General features: G+C 42.6%; 1 protein-coding gene and 1 long non-coding RNA gene across 2 annotated transcripts in view; one reads left to right on the forward strand and one right to left on the reverse strand.

The window, feature by feature from the left end:
* Nucleotides 1-18,990, reverse strand: part of PRKCH (protein kinase C eta) — a 245,017-nt gene that overhangs the window by 172,673 nt on the left and 53,354 nt on the right. The gene's annotated exons all lie outside the window — the stretch shown is intronic.
* LOC116528696 lies at nt 9,998-12,356 on the forward strand. The gene is made up of 3 exons (XR_004259151.1): nt 9,998-10,058; nt 10,490-10,494; nt 12,314-12,356. It is a non-coding gene; the product is annotated as an uncharacterized LOC116528696 (long non-coding RNA).

The following is an 18,990-nucleotide window of genomic DNA, read 5'->3' on the forward strand; positions in this document are numbered from 1 at the left end:
ATCCCAAACTCTTTCAGCAACTTCATGTAGAACATGATTTTCTCCTCCTTCACCATTCTGGTCATTTCCTGACCCAATTTCTCCACACCCCCATTAAAGGGTGAAATCAACCTGAGTGTGTGACCTGACCTTCTCAAGTGAGAGAGAGATTATCACTAACGTTGATCTTGACAGTGACACTGCCCGTTACCGAGGGAGCGAGACCGCATGGGCGCTCTGAGAAGCCTCAGTGACCCAGGCTGAGCTTACAATCAACTAAAACCTCTGCATCTTTTCTACGTGCTATAAGGCTTTGCTTCCCACACCCTGTGCTTGTGCAGTGGGTAGGCTCAAAACCTTCGCAAAAACCTAAGTGCTTCATTTTTCTGTTCTGCAATATTTTGGCTTGTTGTTCCAGGTCGCAGAGTTCACTGGATCCCAAATTCAGTCACAGTTCATTCACTCCCTTTCTCAGTTTTATGGATCCCCAAGTCAAGACCTCAGGCTAGCTATGTCATCAGCTAAATGCACTGACAGAGTGTCCAAAAGAACAGAGCTGACATCAGTCTAGGGCAGCCTCACACAGAAATGAACGCACTTAGTATTCTTACTGTAACAGTCATTCAAGGAGCGATAAATACGCTAACCCCCTGCCCTACAAACCACTTCTCTTGGTAAGAAGAACAACTCTTGGGCCCTTGTTGAAACCCAGAAAGCACTGGTCTTTTAAAAAATGTGATTCTTATACACAAATAGACAAATGAACAAAAGTATAAAAACTCAGTGTCAACAAATGGTGCTAGAACAACTGGATATCCATACCCAAAATAATGAATCTCAACCCATATGTTGTAAGTTACACCTAAATTAATTCAAAACAGCTCAGAGAACAAAATATAAACACAGCTTCAGCCTTTAGAGTTCTTTATGTTGTTTCTACTATTCTGTTCTATACTCTGAGTCCCCGAAGATCAACCCTGTGCCTGGTTCACAGCAGCCACTTGGGAAAGCATTTCTTGGCTGAATGGTTCCCAACGTGCATCCTCAGAGCCATCTACCTACTGAGTTCTCATGCCAAGTAATCTCTTCCTCAGAGAGTCATCACTGTTGAACTCACATGAATCACTATGACCTCAGATACTACACTCCCCATCTGAACTTATCCCCTATCTCCCACCTTGTGGCTGAGTAATAGCAATGCCAGAGAAGACCTGGGTCCTGGTGCTCTTCCCTGACCAGTTTGTGACATCAGGAAGGCCATTCAACCTCTTTTACCATAAAATCACAGAGAGGGATTCAATATATAGATTCCCAGGCCCCACAGGTGATCTACTGATTTTAAATTTTCTGGGGCAAGGGAATGGGGTCTAGGCATCTGCTGTTTTAAGTTCTGTGAGTGACTCTGATATAGCCAGACCACGAATCACCATCTGGGAAGGCTAAGCTAGGTTCTCTCTAAGGGACTGATTCTAGCTTTAAAGGGCTCCAGTCCCGTGTTTCCTCCTAAAGGTTCTAGTGGTCATCACTGAATCACTAGAACCACATTCTTCTGGGTTCCCAGGCTTAAAATCCTGGAGCCACTCCGACTCAAGGCACTGTGACCGTCTGTTTTGCCCTTTGTTCCTTCCATCACTCTAGGATCCCTGTCACTACAGGACTCCTCCCTCATCCTTTCTCCTTCAGTCATGGGACATACCATCAAAAACCACCAGGCTTTTCTAAAGTGCTACTCTCATCAGCTTCCCCTCCAAAGCCTCCACTGGCTTCCCAGTGTCTTCAGAATAACACACCCTGCTCTAGCTGGGCTCCCCTTTTGCTGCCTACTCACTCATCTATCCAAACTTCGTTTGCAAAATTCTCTTCCTTCCATTGTCACTTTGGAAAGTTAAAATATAAAAAGAAGAAAAAAGAATCCCTTTTTAAAACCCGCTCTCCTAGCCAGGCCCGTCTCCTGGCTCTATCATTCGGCCACACCTTTGCGCATGCCGTGTTCTCTCCTTGGAAAGCCTGTCCCTTTTCACCGCACCTATCCATTCATTCATTCATTCAAACCTTTACTGAATGATTTCCAGGGTCGGGACAATTGCCAGGTCCTCAAGATTCCCCAGAGGAGCTACTAGGGCTGCAGGTTGAATGGGTCACTGAGCACAGAAGATGACGCAGCTTCAGGAGCTGAAGGAAGAAACTGGTGCCAGAACTTGGTATTCACATTGATCCTTCTGGTCTCAAAATTTACATCTCAACTATTAACATCTTAACAGTTATCTATATCTTGAACAATTACTTACATTTTCATACACATATCTCATCACTTGCAGTAAGTCTATAACCTCCATTCCAGCAGGATCTGACATTACATTCCCAAGGGGCCTAGCAGAGTTCCTTGAACCAAGTAAACACTCAATACATATCTGTTGAGTTGATCTAAGAGCTTAATAAGGTCATCCGACCACCTCAATTTCCTCACCTATAAAAATAGGAATGGTAATATTTACTACAGAATTGTCCTACATGATAGCACTTTGTAAAAAATAAAAGCACTCCAAGATGGCTCCAAGGAATACCGGTGACATATGGATGACCAGGGCTCACTGCTTAGAAATTATAATCTGCTAGCTTGGTGTACCGGCTGGATCCCCAGCACAGCCACTCCTACATCCTCAGCCAAAGTTTGCTTTTCCTTGGCATCACTTTGCAGGAGCTGGGCAAGTACTTATATCCCTGGCTGAGTCTCCCTGCCCATGAAACAAGAGCTGTCTAAAAATGTTCTAGCTCTAATGTTCCATGATTCTAAACAGACTTGGATAAAAGCCTGCACACAGGACTCAAGAGAAACACTCATTTAATTAACTGGTAATAATTTACAACCATTTCCCTTCACAAAAGCCATTAGAATTGATCACAGACAGGAAACTTCTAGCTACATAATATTCATTTCAGCCTGTAATAAGCAGAGGGATCTAGCATATTAAAAGAAAAAAACAACTTTTTGGGCAAAGGTAGAAGGTTCATCTAGACTCTATAAACTTTGAGCAAACCTCTGTAATAGGGAAGTTGACAAAATTTAAATTCCTTGCTGGATGGCTCTTTTCTACAGCTTTCCTAAGTCTTACTCTAGGGATAAATAACAAAGGAAGCTAAAAACATAATAAAGCATTTCATGATTCTCTTCCACCTGAAACTGTCAGGCTTAAAAATGAGCATTCAAATTCCTAATATATATATATATATATATATATATATATATATATATATATATATATTCTAACCAATTTCAAATTCCTAAAGAAAAAAAAATTCTACAAATAACGTAACAAGAAAAATGAGATTGTGTTGGGTTGTTTTTGTTTTTGTTTTTGGGGGTTTTTTTGAGACAGAGTCTGGCTCTATTACCCAGGCTGGAGTGTAGTGGCACAATCCCAGCTCACTGAAACCTCTGTTCCCTGGGCTCAAGCCAACCTCCCAGCTCAGCCTCCCATGTAGCTGGGATTATGGGTGCACACCACCACGTCCAGCTAATTTTTGTATTTTTTGTAGAGACGGGTCTCATTATGTTTCCCAGGCTGGTCTTGAACTTCTGCGCTCAAGCAATCTACCCGCCTTGGCCACCCAAAGTGCTAAAATGACTGGTGTGAGCCACTGTGCCTGGCTGAGGCTGTGTTCCTAATAATAAAAATAACAGCTATGTCTTGAGCTTGGACAACTGCTAAGTGCTTGACCTACATTATCTCTCACCTTCACCACTTGTAAAGTTAAGTATTACCAACACCATTGCACAGCTGGAAAACCAGAGGCTCCATGAGGTTACTGAATTGGGTGAGGTCACACAACAGTGAAGGTCAAGCCAACATTCAGATGCTGGGAAGATCCCACGCTGGTGCCACACCAGCCTCCCTTGAGGCTGCTCTGACTGCATCTCCTTGAGGTCTGTCTGCTGTCTTCTCTCTGCCTAAAGCCTGCCTGCCCTGGCTTCTGGCACATGAGGTCATCACATCACTCATCCTCCTGGGATCCCAGCAAGACTCATGCCATCAGCACCTGAGGCTGCTCCCGCCTCAACTCCTTACTGCCAAGGTCACTGGGAGTGGCACCAGTCTGATGTGCCACTGGATGGCTCTCCATGGGGGGCCTGAGGCAGGAGCTGCTAAGCAAGTCTGTGCTGGGGCAGGGAAAATGCAGCAGGCAGTTTAGGCACCATTAGTCAGCTGCCTGGAGAGTCTGAGTCAGTGTCACATGCTGCAGACACACAATGTGTCCCCTGATGTGGGAAGGATTTTAAAGGAAAAGAAGTTGCATGAAGCAAATATTACGTTCCTGCTAATCTTCTACTTTCATCTCTATTCTATAACAATCAGACTAGGTGTTATGTGTTAAAAGCATACTAAGTGGTATCACAGATTAAAAACTTTCAGAAAACGATGATGGCAAAAACCGAAGAGAAAAGTAGGGCTTATCAAATCTGACTACTTTCAAATGAAGAAAAACACTGTCATTACTTTAGTGATTAAAGCATTGGTTCATCCTTTACCCTGCTCAATCTGGATCCTATGTGAGGTCAGAGGGGAGGTGGGAAAAGGGCCCCAGGCCACGATCACAACTCTGACATTGCCTACCTGCCACTAGGGGAGGTCACCCGGCTTCTGCATCTCAAAGACAGAGTACACTAAGCCTGTAAATCCTTTTTTATCTAATATTCTAAGGTTCCAAGTCCTAAACATTTTCTGAACTTTAAAGAGCAAGTAGGCAAGTAGGCATCTGAAGACTATGAAACAAACTCTAAAATACATCCCTACAGCTCACAGTAATTATTCCCTCCTCCCAGCTGAACATATCCACACGGTTGCTATAAATTTAAACTTAGAATTATTTCAACTCAGATCCCATTACCCCCAGGTTCTAGTATAAGAAGTGCTATCTTCTGGCAAAAGTAAAACTCTTTTACATTAGAATAATTTTTCAAGGTTTTTCTGCCCGTAATAAAAAATCATGAATAGTCAAGTTGAATACCTCTGAGAACTAAACTATTTTTTCTCTAACAAGTAGGCAGCTAAGGGTAGAAATGGTCTCATGTGTGCTATGGTGTTGTGTATGTGTCTCAATCTTTGATTCCAATATCTGAAGAATCAAAAATATAATTAACTGAAGGATGCCTTAGACTCTTCAAAACACTCCACTGCAATTCCTTCTGCTTAAATTCTCAGATAATGTAATTCTGTGCTGGAAGGCTTACCTGATACCTCCTCTGTGAATGAAGACAGAGGCTCTGAAGAGACCAAGCCCAGCCCATCAGGTCCAGAGCTTCTGGTGCTCCTAATGGGCCCAAAGGGGTGGGCTGAGTTCTCCTCCAGAAGTCAAATGTCCTCTCTGCAAACCAGGAGAGAACTCTTGGAATAGCACTAGGCTGCCAGGCAGGACTCGGCTCTCCAGAACTACGAAGGGGTCGGCTGCCGTGACTTATGCCTGAAATCCCAACACTTTGGGAGGCCAAGGCAGCAGGGATCACTTGAGTCCAGGAGTTCAAGATCAGCCTGGGCAACATAGGAAGACCTCATTGCTACAAAAAATAAAAAAACAGCCAGGTGTGGTGGCATGCACTTGTAGTTCAGCTCCTTGGGAGGCTGAGGTGGGAAGATCACTTGAGCCTGAGAGGTCAAGGCTGCAGTGAGCCATGACTGTACCACTGCACTCCAGCTTGGGTGACAAAGTGAAACCCCATCATACAACAAAACAAAACAAAACAAAAAGGAGCTAAGAAGGTACTTTTCTTCTCCTCCAATAAGGTGTCCCTAAAGACCTCATGGCAAAGGAGACCCTGGAGTAAGAAAGGGAAACCACGGAACAGTAATTGTGCGTCCCCTACATCAAAGAACCTTCAAAAAGGAACTTTCCACATGAGCTTGCCCCTTCTCGTTTCTGCTAAGTAGACCCTTCCAGAAGGGGAGCATACACTATCCTTACTAGGAAGAAGTACTAAACAGAAGTGACAGGTGTGACCCTGGCTGGAGATGGGTAATATACACCCTGCAGCCTCACAGCCCCCTTCTTTCTTTCACACTTCTCTGGGTTGCCTAGAGAGAGTGGTTGTCGGCCCCACAGTGAGCCTCCTTCTTTGCAGGGGAACCCCCACAAGAAAGGAAAAATACCTTAACAAACTGAAGATGTCAGGTTAAAAAACAAGACATAAACATACTTAGAAGAATTCTACATTGTTGATTCTCATCATCCATTGTAATGGAGGAAAAAGGCAAAAGCTCCAGCAAAACCAAAACAAGAAGTCGAAACTACATATTTAACATACACAAGCATTTCAAGATGTTTCACAGACTTGTTTGCTTAATTATTCACTGCTCAGTCTCCAGGCCAACTTTGTAAGACTCTGAATCTGAGGCAGCACTAGAAAATAGATCGGGCCTATGTCTCTATCCCAACAGTTATTCTATGATAACACCTTTACTCCTCTTGGTCTTCTGGAGGGAAGGAGATGAAAGCTCCGCAAAAGAGGGGACATTTGTACAATGCCTAGAAATTCAGGTGAAGGTTTTCCAGGTGGACCTGGGGAGGGGAGGCATCTCCACAGAGGGGAGGAATGCGCAGATGCACAGAGGGTGTATCAAGGGTTACAGATGATAAAATGTAAGCTGTGTAAATCAGACAAGTCAGAAATAGGGCTGCAGAGGAAAGTGCATCTAATCAATAATGGCCTCATGACATGCTGGCAGGCTGGTCCTCATCCCAGGGCAATGGGGAGCCACTGAGGGGTTTCAATCAGCAAAGTTACAAGATCATACCTACATGTCAGATCCCTAACAGGGCTGTTGGGATTACAAGGGGGGAGAAGCTGGGAATTCATGTTCAAAGGCTACTCCAATGGTCTGAATGAAAGACAGTGGTGACCTGAGCTAAGTCAGCAGCAGAGGGGATGAAGAGGAGGGGGCAGATCGGAGAAAGACATAGGAGGGAGCAGCAGCTGGACTTTTGGTAACTGATGCAGGTAGCGTGGAGGCAAAAGAGAAGGAGTCAGAGTCCGTGGGCAGATGATGATCCCTGGTGCCATTAACTGAGACAGGGACTCCAAGAGGATGAGCAGAACTGGAGGAAAGACAGAGTTTGATGTATGACCATTACCTATGACATCTTAGCACATACTGGGCCATCCTTAGCAGCTTCTGAAAATTCATTTGGAGAGGGAGGAACACCAACAACAAATTACAACCCAATGCGGTCTCAACTGAATAGGACAGTGGCAACATCAAAAACAATATTCAGTGCTGGGTGAGATGGCTCACACCTGTAATCGCAATACTTTGGGAGGCTAAGATAGGAACATCACTTGAGGCCAGAGCTCCAGAACAGCCTAATAAGACCCCATCTCTACAAAAAAAATATTTTTAAATTAGCCAGATGGGGTGGTACATGCTTATAGTCCCAGCTACTTAGGAGGCTGAAGCAGGAGGATCACCTGAGCCCCGGAGTTGGAGGCTACAGTGATCATACCACTTCATTCCAGCCTGAGTGACACAGAGAGATCCTGTCTCAAAAAAAAAAAAAAAAAAAAAAAAAAAAAAAGCTGTAGGAGGAGCAATCACTGGGCACTGGGCACTGGGCTAGGGCAAAGCTTTACCTCAGAAATGGGACCCTGAGCTAAGGCCTGAAGGCAAGTTTCATTTAGTGGGAGGTAAGACCATTCTGAGTCAGGAGCGCCTTGTGAGAAGAGATGGAACAATATCAGAACACAAACTTGATCAGTATCATTGGAGGAATGTCCATATAAGAGTAACAGAGAAGGCTGGAGGCAAAACGTAGAAAGAACTACACCCAGAGAATTGTAACCTTAGGTTGCAGGCCAAGGGGAATCACTAGAGGTTTTTGATTATGGAAAATGACAGAGATTAACATGCGAAAGGAACTAGACCAATGAATTGAAAGACAGCTATTGTCTAGAAGTATGAACCATTTCCTAAGGGTGAAATCAGTGAAAATTGATAATCATGTGAAGAGAGCAAACAAAAGCAGTGGAAAGGCCAAAGGTATATGGAGTTTGGGGCCTAACCTAGATCAGGGTCAGCAAACTGTAGCCCAAAGGCCTATGCCAGCTGCTGCCTATTTTTGTAAGTTTTACTGAAACACAGTCACACCCCTTTATTTATATATTATCTACAAGATGAGTAGTTGTGATTGAGACCTTATGGCCCATGAAGACAAAAGTATTACTCTCTGGCTCTTTACAGAAAGATCTGCCAATCTCTGTTGCCATTAATCAGCCAGGGAACTCAGGGAAAGAACATGTTTTAAAGGGAAGGAAATGAGTTTAAATTTGGACACAAAAGTACCCAAATAGAAATATCTGGCAAGAAGTTGGAAATAAAGACAAATTGTGTAGTTAAACATAGGGCTGGGGTTATCATTCAAGAGTCTTTCTCAAATGGTAAACGCTAAGACTAAGAGCTGTGAAACTTTTCAAGAAAGAGCACAGGAAAAGAAAAGAAAAAGCAAATCCATTTAAGGAGTGAAAGAAAGAACCAGAGAAAATGCAATCTGAGAGGTTGGAGGAGTCTCCAAGTTTAGCATCATGGGACATGGGAAAAAGCAGCTTCAAAAGAGAGAAGCCAAATGTGCAGACGTGGAAGATGAGGTTTTTAAAGGGGAGATGACAGGCAGATGACCTGGGAGATGACAGGCAGACTTCGTCCATGATACCCACCCCATCATTAACAGTCCTGTTGGAATCTCATCCTTATACTAAGCTAAAGCCCATCCATACCCCCATAACTTTCACCTGCAAATTTAATTCCACCTCTGGAATTTACCCTGCCAAGATGGGGAAAGAGAGAGATGTGGAAAACAGCATAGAAGCAGCAAGGCATATGTGGCTTAATTAAACTGTATCTCATTTAAGTGAATTAGAAAGTAAAGCTAGAAATGCAAGTTGGACAAAAGGTTTTGGATGCCAAGTTAATAACTGAAATTTTATTTCAAAAAATAGACTTGCAACAGTCCTAAAACAACAGGTTGGAGGACAAGCTAGAGGGGTGGAGACTGGGCTGGAGGTGCTGGGCAGAATTAAGGAACTATCTCAGTGGTACAGGTGTGCAGTGGAAGAGGCAGGAGAGAAATATTACAAAAGAAGCTCAGCAGGACTTGGTGGCTAAAGATTAGGGATGATGAAAAGCCCAAAGGGGCCTCTAGTATTTGGAAGACTGTAAGAGTAAACCTGCAAGAAGTAAGGCAATCTAGAGGGTCAGTTGGTTTGGGATAACTCTGGTTTTTAAAAATATTGATTTGTAGGAAGACATTCAGGTAGAAATGTTTGACAAAAAGATAAATGGGAGCTGAAACTTAAAATAAAGGGCTGGACTGCAGGTAGAGTCATCCACACAAGAGTAACTGAACCACAAGACAGTTGACTGACCCCCAAGGAGCAACTGAACAGTTCAAAGAGCAAAGAGTCAAGGGCCAAAGCCATGTTTAGAGAATGAGGGAAAGCAGAACCAGAAAAGAGAAAGAAGAGTGCTGGGAAAGGAAGTACACCTACCCTGGATACCCTGAGCAGACTTTCGCAACCACCTTCTGAGTAAGGAAAAGTGTAATGGCATTATCCCCGTTATATTGCGCAGTCATCTGAGGACTAAACTAGGTTTAGATTATTAAAATCCCATTAAAGGCCTTGAGTACTATACCCACCACACTGGAAATAAAATCTTAATGTATTTATGAGGTTTTTTTTTTTTTTTTTGGAGACAGAGTTTCACTCTTGTTGCCCAGGCTGGAATACAGTGGCATGACCTTGGCTCACTGTAACCTCCTCCTCCCAGGTTCAAGTGATTATCCTGCCTCAGCCTCCCAAGTAGCTGAGTTTTTAATAAACTTGGCTAATTACTATTTGCCACACAAGGTTTCAAAATGTTCACCTGTCTCATTCTCTCACTTCTTATGAAATTAACTTTGCTTGCGGCATGGTTTGGCTCTGTGTTCCCACTCAAATCTCATCTTGAATTTGTAATCCCCACATATTGGGGAGGGGTCTGCTGGGATGTGATTGAATGATGGGAGCAAATTTCCCCCTTGCTGTTATCTTGATAGTGAGTGAGTTCTCACGAGATGTGGTCGTTCAAAAATGTGTGCCACTTCCCCCTTCTCTCTCCCTCTCTCCTGCTCTGCCATGGTAAGATGTGCTTGCTTCTCCTTCACCTCCCAGCCATCCTTCTGTATAGCCTGCAGAACTGTGAGTCAAATAAACCTATTTTCTTCATAAATTACCCAGTTTCAGGTAGTTCTGTGTAACAGGGTGACAATGGACTAATACGGAAAGTTGGTACCAAGAGTAGGGTACAGCTATAAAGATACCTGAAAAGCATGGAAGCAGCTTTTGAATTGGGCGTCAGGTAGAGGTTGGAACAGTTTGGAGAGCTCAAAAGAAGACAGGAGATATGGGAAAGTTTGGAACTTCCTAGTGACTTGTTGAATGGTTGAGATAAAAATGCTGATAGTGATATGGACAATGAAGTCCAAGCTGAGGTGGTCTCAGATGGAGATTGAGAAACTTATTGGGAACTGGAGTAAAGGTCACTCTTCCTGTGATTTAGCAAAGAGACTGGTGGCATTCTGCCCCTGCCCTAGAGATCTGTGGAACTTTGAACTTGAGAGAGATAAGGGTATCTGGAGGAAGAAATTTCTAAGCAGCAAAGCATTCAAGGTGTGGCCTGGCTGTTTCTGAAAGTGTATGCTCATGTGAGTAAAGAAAGAGGTTGTCTGAAATTGGAACTTACATTTAGGGAAGCACAGCATAAAAGTTTGGAAAATTTTCAGTCCAACCATGCAGTAGAAAAGAAAAACCCATTTTCTGGGGAGAAATTCAAGCCAGCTACAGGAATTTGCATAAGCAACAAGGAACCAAATGCTAATAGCCAAGATAATGGGGAAAATATTTCCAGGTCATTTCAGAGAGCTTCACAGTAGCCCTTCTCATCACAGATTGGGAGGCCTAGAAGAGAAAAATGGTTTTAGGGGCCAAGCCCAGGGCCCTCACTGCTCCATGCAGGCTTGGAACCTGGTATCCTATGTCCCAGCCACTTCAACTCCAGCCATGGCTAAAGGGGCCAATGTACAGCTTGGATTGTGGCTTCAGGGGGTCCAAGCCCCAAGCCTTGGCAACTTCTATGTGGTGTTGGGTCTGTGGGTGTACAGAAGGCAAGAGCTGAGGTTTGAGAACCTCCACCTAGACTTCAGAAGAGGTATGGAAATGTCTGGATGTCCAGACAGAAGTCTGCTACGGGGATGGAGCCCTCATGGAGACCCTCTACCAGGGTAGTGCAAAAGGGAAATGTGGGGTTGGAACCCATACACAGGGTCCCCAGTGGGGCACTGCCTAGTGGAGCTGTGGGAAGACAACCACTATCCTCCAGACCCCAGCTTGCACCTTGCACATGGAAAAGCTAGGCACTCAATGCTAGTCCATGAAAGCAGCCACAGGGGCTGTACCCTGCAGAGGCACGGGGGTGGAGCCGCCCAAGACCTTGGGAGCCTACCCCTTGCATTGACATGCCCTGGGTTTGAGACATGGAGTCAAAGGAGATTATTTCAGAGCTTTAAGATTTAATGACTGCCCTTCTGGGTTTAGGACTTGCATGGGACCTGTAGACCTATTATTTTGGCCAATTTCTCCCTTTTGCAATGGGAGCATTTACCCAATGCCTGTGCCCCCATTGCATCTTGAAAGTAACTAACTTGTTTTTGATTTTACAGGCTCATAGGTGGAAGGGACTTGCCTTTGTCTCAGATGAGACTTTGAACTGTGGACTCATTAATGCTGGAATGAGTTAAGACTTTAGGGGAGATGCCAAGCATGGTGACTCATGCCTGTAATCCCAGCACTTTGGGAGGCCAAAGTGAGTGGAGCACTTGAGGTCAGGAGTTCAAAACCAGCCTAACCAACATGGCAAAACGCCACCTCTACCAAAAATCCAAAAACTTAGCTGGGCATGGTGGTTCATGCCTGTAGTCCCAGCTATTCAAGAGGCTGAGGCAGAATAATTCCTTGAACCTGGGAGGCAGAGGTTTCAGTGAGCCAAGGTCATGCCACTGCACTCCAGCCTGGGTGATAGACTGATGCTCTGTCTCAAAAACAAAAACAAAAACAAAGGCTTTGAGGGATTATTGGGAAGGCATGATTGGTTGAGAAGGACACAAGATTTGGGAGGGGCCGGGGCAGAATGATATGGTCTGGCTCTGTGTCCTCATTCATTTTGAATTGTAATCTCCACCTGTCAGGGGAAGGGCTGGCTGAGAGGTGATTCAATCGTGGGGGCAGACTTCCCCCTTGCTATTCTCATGATAGTGAGTTCTCATGAGATCTGGTTGATTGAAAGTGTGTAGCACTTCCCCCTTCTCTCTCTCTCTCTGCTCCACCATGCTGGTGCTTCCCCTTTGCCTTCCACCATGATTCTATGTCTCCTGAGGCTTTCCAGTCATGCTTCTGTACAGCCTGTGGAACTGTGAGTCCACACTGGTATAAAGAGCTACCTGAGACTGAGTAATTTCTTCATAAATTATACCAGTGTGAGAATGGACTAATACAGCCAGTTCTTGGGAACCAGATTCACAGCTACAGCTACAACCCAACTAGTTCTTCAGCCAAGTGACAGACTGAGAGCATTTTCTGAACATCAGGTAAAATTAAAACCAGACTGGTTTTAGATGCAACTGGTTGGCAGGACTCCCAGCAGGACTGTTAAACCAAATGGTGAGTTGAGGCCCATTAGGGAATTTTTTGGGGGGCAGTGAAATTTTCTCTATGGCTTATAACAGTAGATAGTGAACACTAAGCATTTGTCAAATCCCACAGAACTTTATAGCACACTAAACTTCAATATATGCAATTTTTTAAAATTAGGGTATCAAGAGATCCTGGGGTGAAATATGGAATTCAGACTGTGACATGAGAATCAACTGTATCAAAATGCATGAAATAACCTCACTGAAGAAGTGAGGGAAAAGGTGCTAGCTTAAGCACCTTGAGAAATGAGTAGAGATTCTAGATCTAAGGGTAAAAACAAATTTCACATAATCACTGAACTCTAGCCAATAAAGTTATTTCTTATAAGGGGTACAGGTTAGCAATTCTGAAAACACTTATAGATGTAAGTAAATGGATGGTGGATGGTAGGAACCAGTTTTTCACTGTTAGAGCAGGAGTTTGCAGACAAGGGGGAAAGCCTAGAATTATCCCTGTAATGCTATATTGGAGTTGAAAATAGCATGAACTCATGTTCAACTTAATATAGATACATAGATACAGATGGATACATATAGAAATATTTATAGACACATGTATATACAAGAGTGAGTATATACCTATTTTCCTGTACTGTCAGCTGAGAGGACCTAAAAGCAATGACATCCCAGTAGCAACAAGGACACCCAGTGCCCAGAAATTGGTTTCTAAAACCATTCTCCAACAAAAGGAACCAAGGTTGTTGGAGAAATAACTGATTATAGGGGTGGGGGAAAGAATATATAAAGTAAACCAGGGGCATCTTCTAGTGTCAGGAAGAATAAGGAAGTGTTTTTTAAAAGCACACATGCAACAACAGCAAAAACCCACCAGGATGGGTGGCATGTCACAAAGGGACACATTGAAACAGCTCCCAAAAAAACAAATCTGAAACAATTTGAGCAACACAATTATGTGATATTAGATTATAACCTAAAATATAAATTATGCATGAGTTCGTACTGATACAAATAAGTGACGGAATAAATAAGTAAATGGGGGATAATAGACAAATCTCCTAAGCACAGGAATTCCCAATAATTTCTCTGAATACTACCTCCCTCAGAGAGATGGAACATAATTCTCCACAACTAAAGTGTGATCTACTCACAGTGCCTTTCTTCCCAAGAGTACACTATGAAAAGAAGGGGAAGAGGAATTTTATGGGAGAAACCTGACAAACATAATTTTAGCCACACAATCAAGGTTCACATCAACAGTGATACGTCATTTAGATAGCATGTATGCATGTAAAAGCTAATTATGCAATTGATATAACATGATGAAATGAAATATGGTACTATGCCTGTTTGGTCTTCCTCCCAAAACTCTTATCTACCCACAGGAAAAACATCAGACAAACCCAAATTGAAGGACATTTTACAAAATACCTGACTAGGACTCTTCAAGATGTCAGGCTCACCAAAACCAAGGAAAGTCTGAGAAACTGTCACAGACCAGAGGAACCTAAGCAAACATAAACATGATATGGTATCTTGGACAGGATCCTAACACAGAAAAGGGACACCAGGTAAAATCAAAGGATATCTGATAAACTATGAAGTTTAATTAGTAATAATGTATCATTATTGATTCATTCGCTGTGACAATGTAGCATACTAGCATAAGACATTAATAATACAGAAAACTGAGTGTGGGGTGTATGGGAATTCTCTGTACTATCTTCACAGTTTCTCTGTAATTCTAAAACTGTTCTAAAATAAAATGTGTATTCAAGAAAAATGCTTTTAAATAAAAACTGCCTTCACTGAGCCCTAAATCCAGGTAACTCTTGGAGAAATTAAATCCTAAATTAGTAACTGATTACTACAGGTGATAAATTTGGTTCTTTCACTAAACAGATGAAAAGAGAGCTGGAGGCAGCAGTGCAGAAGCATACCTAGCCTTTCTAGATTGTATGTGTAACATTCCCATGTCAACGTTGTCATCCCCTGTCCCAATCGTCTCCAGCTGGCCAGTGTCACAGCACATCCCGCTCTGAGCCAGTTTCCATACTGCAGTGTTTGGTAATATCCACACCTCTGGAGAAGACCTACAGTGAGAACCCCAAGAGTTTTCTATGAGTACATCTATCTGCAAATTGTTTTCAGACAAGCTATTGGTAGAGTGTCTTCTCTCAAACTAAAAAGAGAAGTAGAAGAGAGAAATACAGAGAGAGAGAGGAGAGTGACAGAAAGAAAGAAAGAAATCAGCTACAAACTACTTCCAATGAACATCTAACATAATGAGTACTTTTTGGAGCTAAGACTGAGTAATATGAATAATACATCATGCCCATTACACTCTCTGCTTTCAGGAAAAGTTGCAGAAAATCTGAACAGGAACTCCTGATCCAAACATAAATAGAAGGATTTGGAGCAGTTTTAATACAAATTGGGCTTTTCATTTTTCTCCCCAGTGCTAAACTTCTCCCAGCTACCCTGGGCCAGAATCTCCTGATACACTTATTACAAACACAGCCCCCACTCCCAGGCCTAGCAAACCAGCATCGCTCTTAACAAACTCCAGGTGACTGCAATAAAGTTGGACAACCACTGTAGTCTGCCTTCACTGTTCTCACCACCACCCCATCCCTTCTCTTTTTCTCCAGCAACGAACAGAGTATATTGTTTGTGTTTATGTATTACAGTTCTCAGTTTTTAAAAGAACACACACTGCCAGGCACAATGGCTCAAGCCTGTAATCCCAACACTTTGGGAAGCCAAGGCGGGCACATCACTTGTTGTCAGGAGTTTAAGGCCAGCCTAACCAACATGGTGAAACCCTGTCTCTACTAAAAATACAAAAATTAGCCAGATGTGGTAGTGGGCGCCTATAATCCCAACTACTTGGGTGGCTGAGACAGGAGAACCTCTTGAACCTGGAAGGCGGAGCTCATGCCACCACAAACCAACCTGGGCAACAGAACAAGACTCCATCTCAAAGAGAAATGAAAAGAAAAAGAAGATCCGGGATCCAAGATGGCTGTTTAGGAACAGCTCAGGATTGCAGCTCCCAGGGAAAGCACAGAGGCTGCTGCAGGTGATCCCCAGACAAGCAGGGCCTGGAGTGGACCTCAGCAGACCTACAGCAGAGGGGCCAGATTGTCAGAAGGAAAACCAAAAAACAGAAATAACCTCATCATCAACAAACAGAACGTTCACTCAGAGACCCAATCTGAAAGCCAGCAACAGGTGGATAAATCCATAAAGATGGGAAGAAACCAGCGCAAAAAGGATGAAAACACCCAAAATCAGAACAACTCTCCCCCTACAAGGGATCACAACTCCTCACCAGCAAGGGAACAAGGTTGGATGGAGAACGAGTGTGATAAAATGACAGAATCAGACTTCAGAAGGTGAGTAGTAAGAAACTTCTGTGAACTAAAAGAACATGTTCTAACCCAATGCAAAGAAACTAAAAACTTGAAAAAAGATTTGACGAAATACTAACGAGAATGGACAAAATAGAAAGGAATATAAGTGAATTGATGGAGCTGAAAAACACAACATGAGAACATCGTGAAGCATGCACAAGTATCAACAGCCGAATTGACCAAGCAGAAGAAAGGATATAAGAGGCCGAAGATCAACTCAATGAAATAAAACAGGAAGGCAAGAATAGAGAAAAAAGGGTAAAAAGGAATGAACAAAGTCTCCAAGAAATGTGGGACTATGTGAAAAGACCTAATCTACGTTTGATAGGTGTACTTGAATGTGACGAAGAGAATGAATCCCAGCTGGAAAATACTCTTCAGGATATTATCCAGGAAAACTTCCCCAACCTAGCAAGGCAGGCAAATATTCAAGTCCAGGAAATACAGAGAACACCACAAAGATATTTGTCAAGAAGAGCAACCCCAAGGAACATAATCGTCAGATTCACCAGGGTTGAAATGAAGGAGAAAATACTAAGGGCAGCCAGAGAGAAAGGTCGGCTTACCCACAAAGGGAAGCCCATCAGACTCACAGCAGATCTCTCAGCAGAAACCCTACAAGCCAGAAGAGAGTGGGGGCCAATATTCAACATCCTTAAAGAAAAGAACTTTCAACCCAGAATCTCCTATCCAGCCAAACTAAGCTTCATAAGTGAAGGAAAAACAAAATCCTTTGTGAACATGCAAGTACTCAGAGATTTTGTCACTACCAGGCCAGCTTTACAAGAGCTCCTGAAAGAGACTCTACACATATAAAGTAACAACCAGTACCAGCCACTCCAAAAACATGCCAAATGGTAAAGAGAATCAATGCAATGAAGAATCTGCATGAACTAATGGGCAAAACAGCCGCTAGCACCAAAATGGCAGTATCAAATTCACACATAACAATATTAACCCTAAATGTAAACAGACTAAATGCCCCAATCAAAAGACACAGACTGGCAAATTGGATAAAAAGCCAAAACCCATTGGTGTGCTGTATCCAGGAAACCCATCTCACATGCAAGCATACACAAAGGCTCAAAATAAAGGAATGGAGGAAGATTTACCAAACAAATGGAGAGCAAAAAAAAGCAGGAGTTGCAATTCTCATCTCTGATAAACTAGACTTTAAAGCAACAAAGTTCAAAAGAGACAAAGAAGGACATACATAATGGTAAAAAGATCAATGCAACAAGAAGAGCTAATGATCCTAAATATATACGCACCCAATACAGGAGCACCCAGATACATAAGGTAATGACTTACAAAGAGACTTAGACTCCCACACAATTATAGTGGGAGACTTTAACACCCCATTGTCAATATTAGACAGATGAACCAGACAGAAAATTAACAAGGATATCCAAGACTTGAACTCAGACCTGGACCAAGCAAACCTAATAGACATTTACAGAACTTTCCACCCCAAATCCACAGAATATACATTCTTCTCAGCACCATATCACACCTACTCTAAAATTGACCACATAATTGGGAGTAAATCACTCCTCAGCAAATGCAAAGGAACGGAAATCATAACAAACAGTCTCTCAGACCACAGTTCAATCAAGTTAGAACTCAGAATTCAAAAACTAACCCAGAACCGCACAGCTTCATGGAAACTGAACAACTTGCTCTTGAATGTTGACTGGATAAACAATGAAATGAAGACAGAAATAAAGATGTTCTTCAAAACCAATGAGAATGAAGACACAACATACCAGAATCTCTGGGACACATTTAAAGCAGTCTCTAGAGGAAAATATATAGTAATAAGTGCCCACAGGAGAAGCAAGGAGAGATAAAAAATTTACACCCTATCGTCAAAATTGAAAGAGCTAGAAGAGCAAGACCAAAAAAACTCAAAGTCTAGCAGAAGACGAGAAATAGCTAAGATCAGAGCAGAACTGAGGGAGATAGAGACACAAAAAAACCCTTCAAAAAATCAATAAATCCAGGAGCTGGTTTTTTGAAAAGATCAACAAAATAGACAGACCACTAACCAGATTAATAAAAAAGAAAAGAGAGAATAACCAAATTGATGCAATAAAAAATGATAAAGGGGATATCACCACAGATTCCACAGAAATTCAAACCATCATCAGAGATTATTACAAACAACTCTATGCACATAAACTAGTAAACCTGGAAGAAATGGATAAATTCCTGGACACTTGCCTCCTCCCAAGCCTAAATCAGGAAGAAGCCGAAACCCTGAACAGACCCATAACAAGGTCTGAAGTTGAGGCAGCAATTAAGAGCTTACCACCCAAAAAAAGCCCAGGTCCAGATGGGTTCACAGCCGAGTTCTACCAGATGTACAAAGAGGCGCTGGTACCATTCCTTCTGAAACTATTCCAAACAATACAAAAAGAGGGAATTCCTCCCAAATCATTTTATGAGACCAACATCATCCTGATTCCAAAACCCGGCAGAGACTCAACAAGAAAAGAAAACTTCAGGCCAATATCCATGATGAACATGATGCAAAAATCTTCAATAAAATACTAGCAAGCCGACTGCAACAGCACATCAAAAAGCTTATCCACCATGATCAAGTAGGCTTCATCCCGGGGATGCAAGGCTGGTTCAACATACGCAAGTCTATAAACGTAATTCACCACATAAACAGAACCAAAGACAAAAACCGCATGATTATCTCAATTGATGCAGAGAAGGCCTTTGACAAAATTAAACAGCCCTTTATGCTAAAAACCCTCAATAAGCTAGGTATTGACAGAACGTATCTCAAAATAATAAAAGCTATTTACGAAAAACCAACAGTCAATATCATACTGAATGGGCAAAAACTGGAAGCATT

The sequence above is a fragment of the Sapajus apella genome, unplaced genomic scaffold (genome assembly GCF_009761245.1).
Source record: "Sapajus apella isolate SASKATOON/1434 unplaced genomic scaffold, GSC_monkey_1.0 scaffold59, whole genome shotgun sequence".
Lineage (NCBI taxonomy): Eukaryota > Metazoa > Chordata > Mammalia > Primates > Cebidae > Sapajus > Sapajus apella.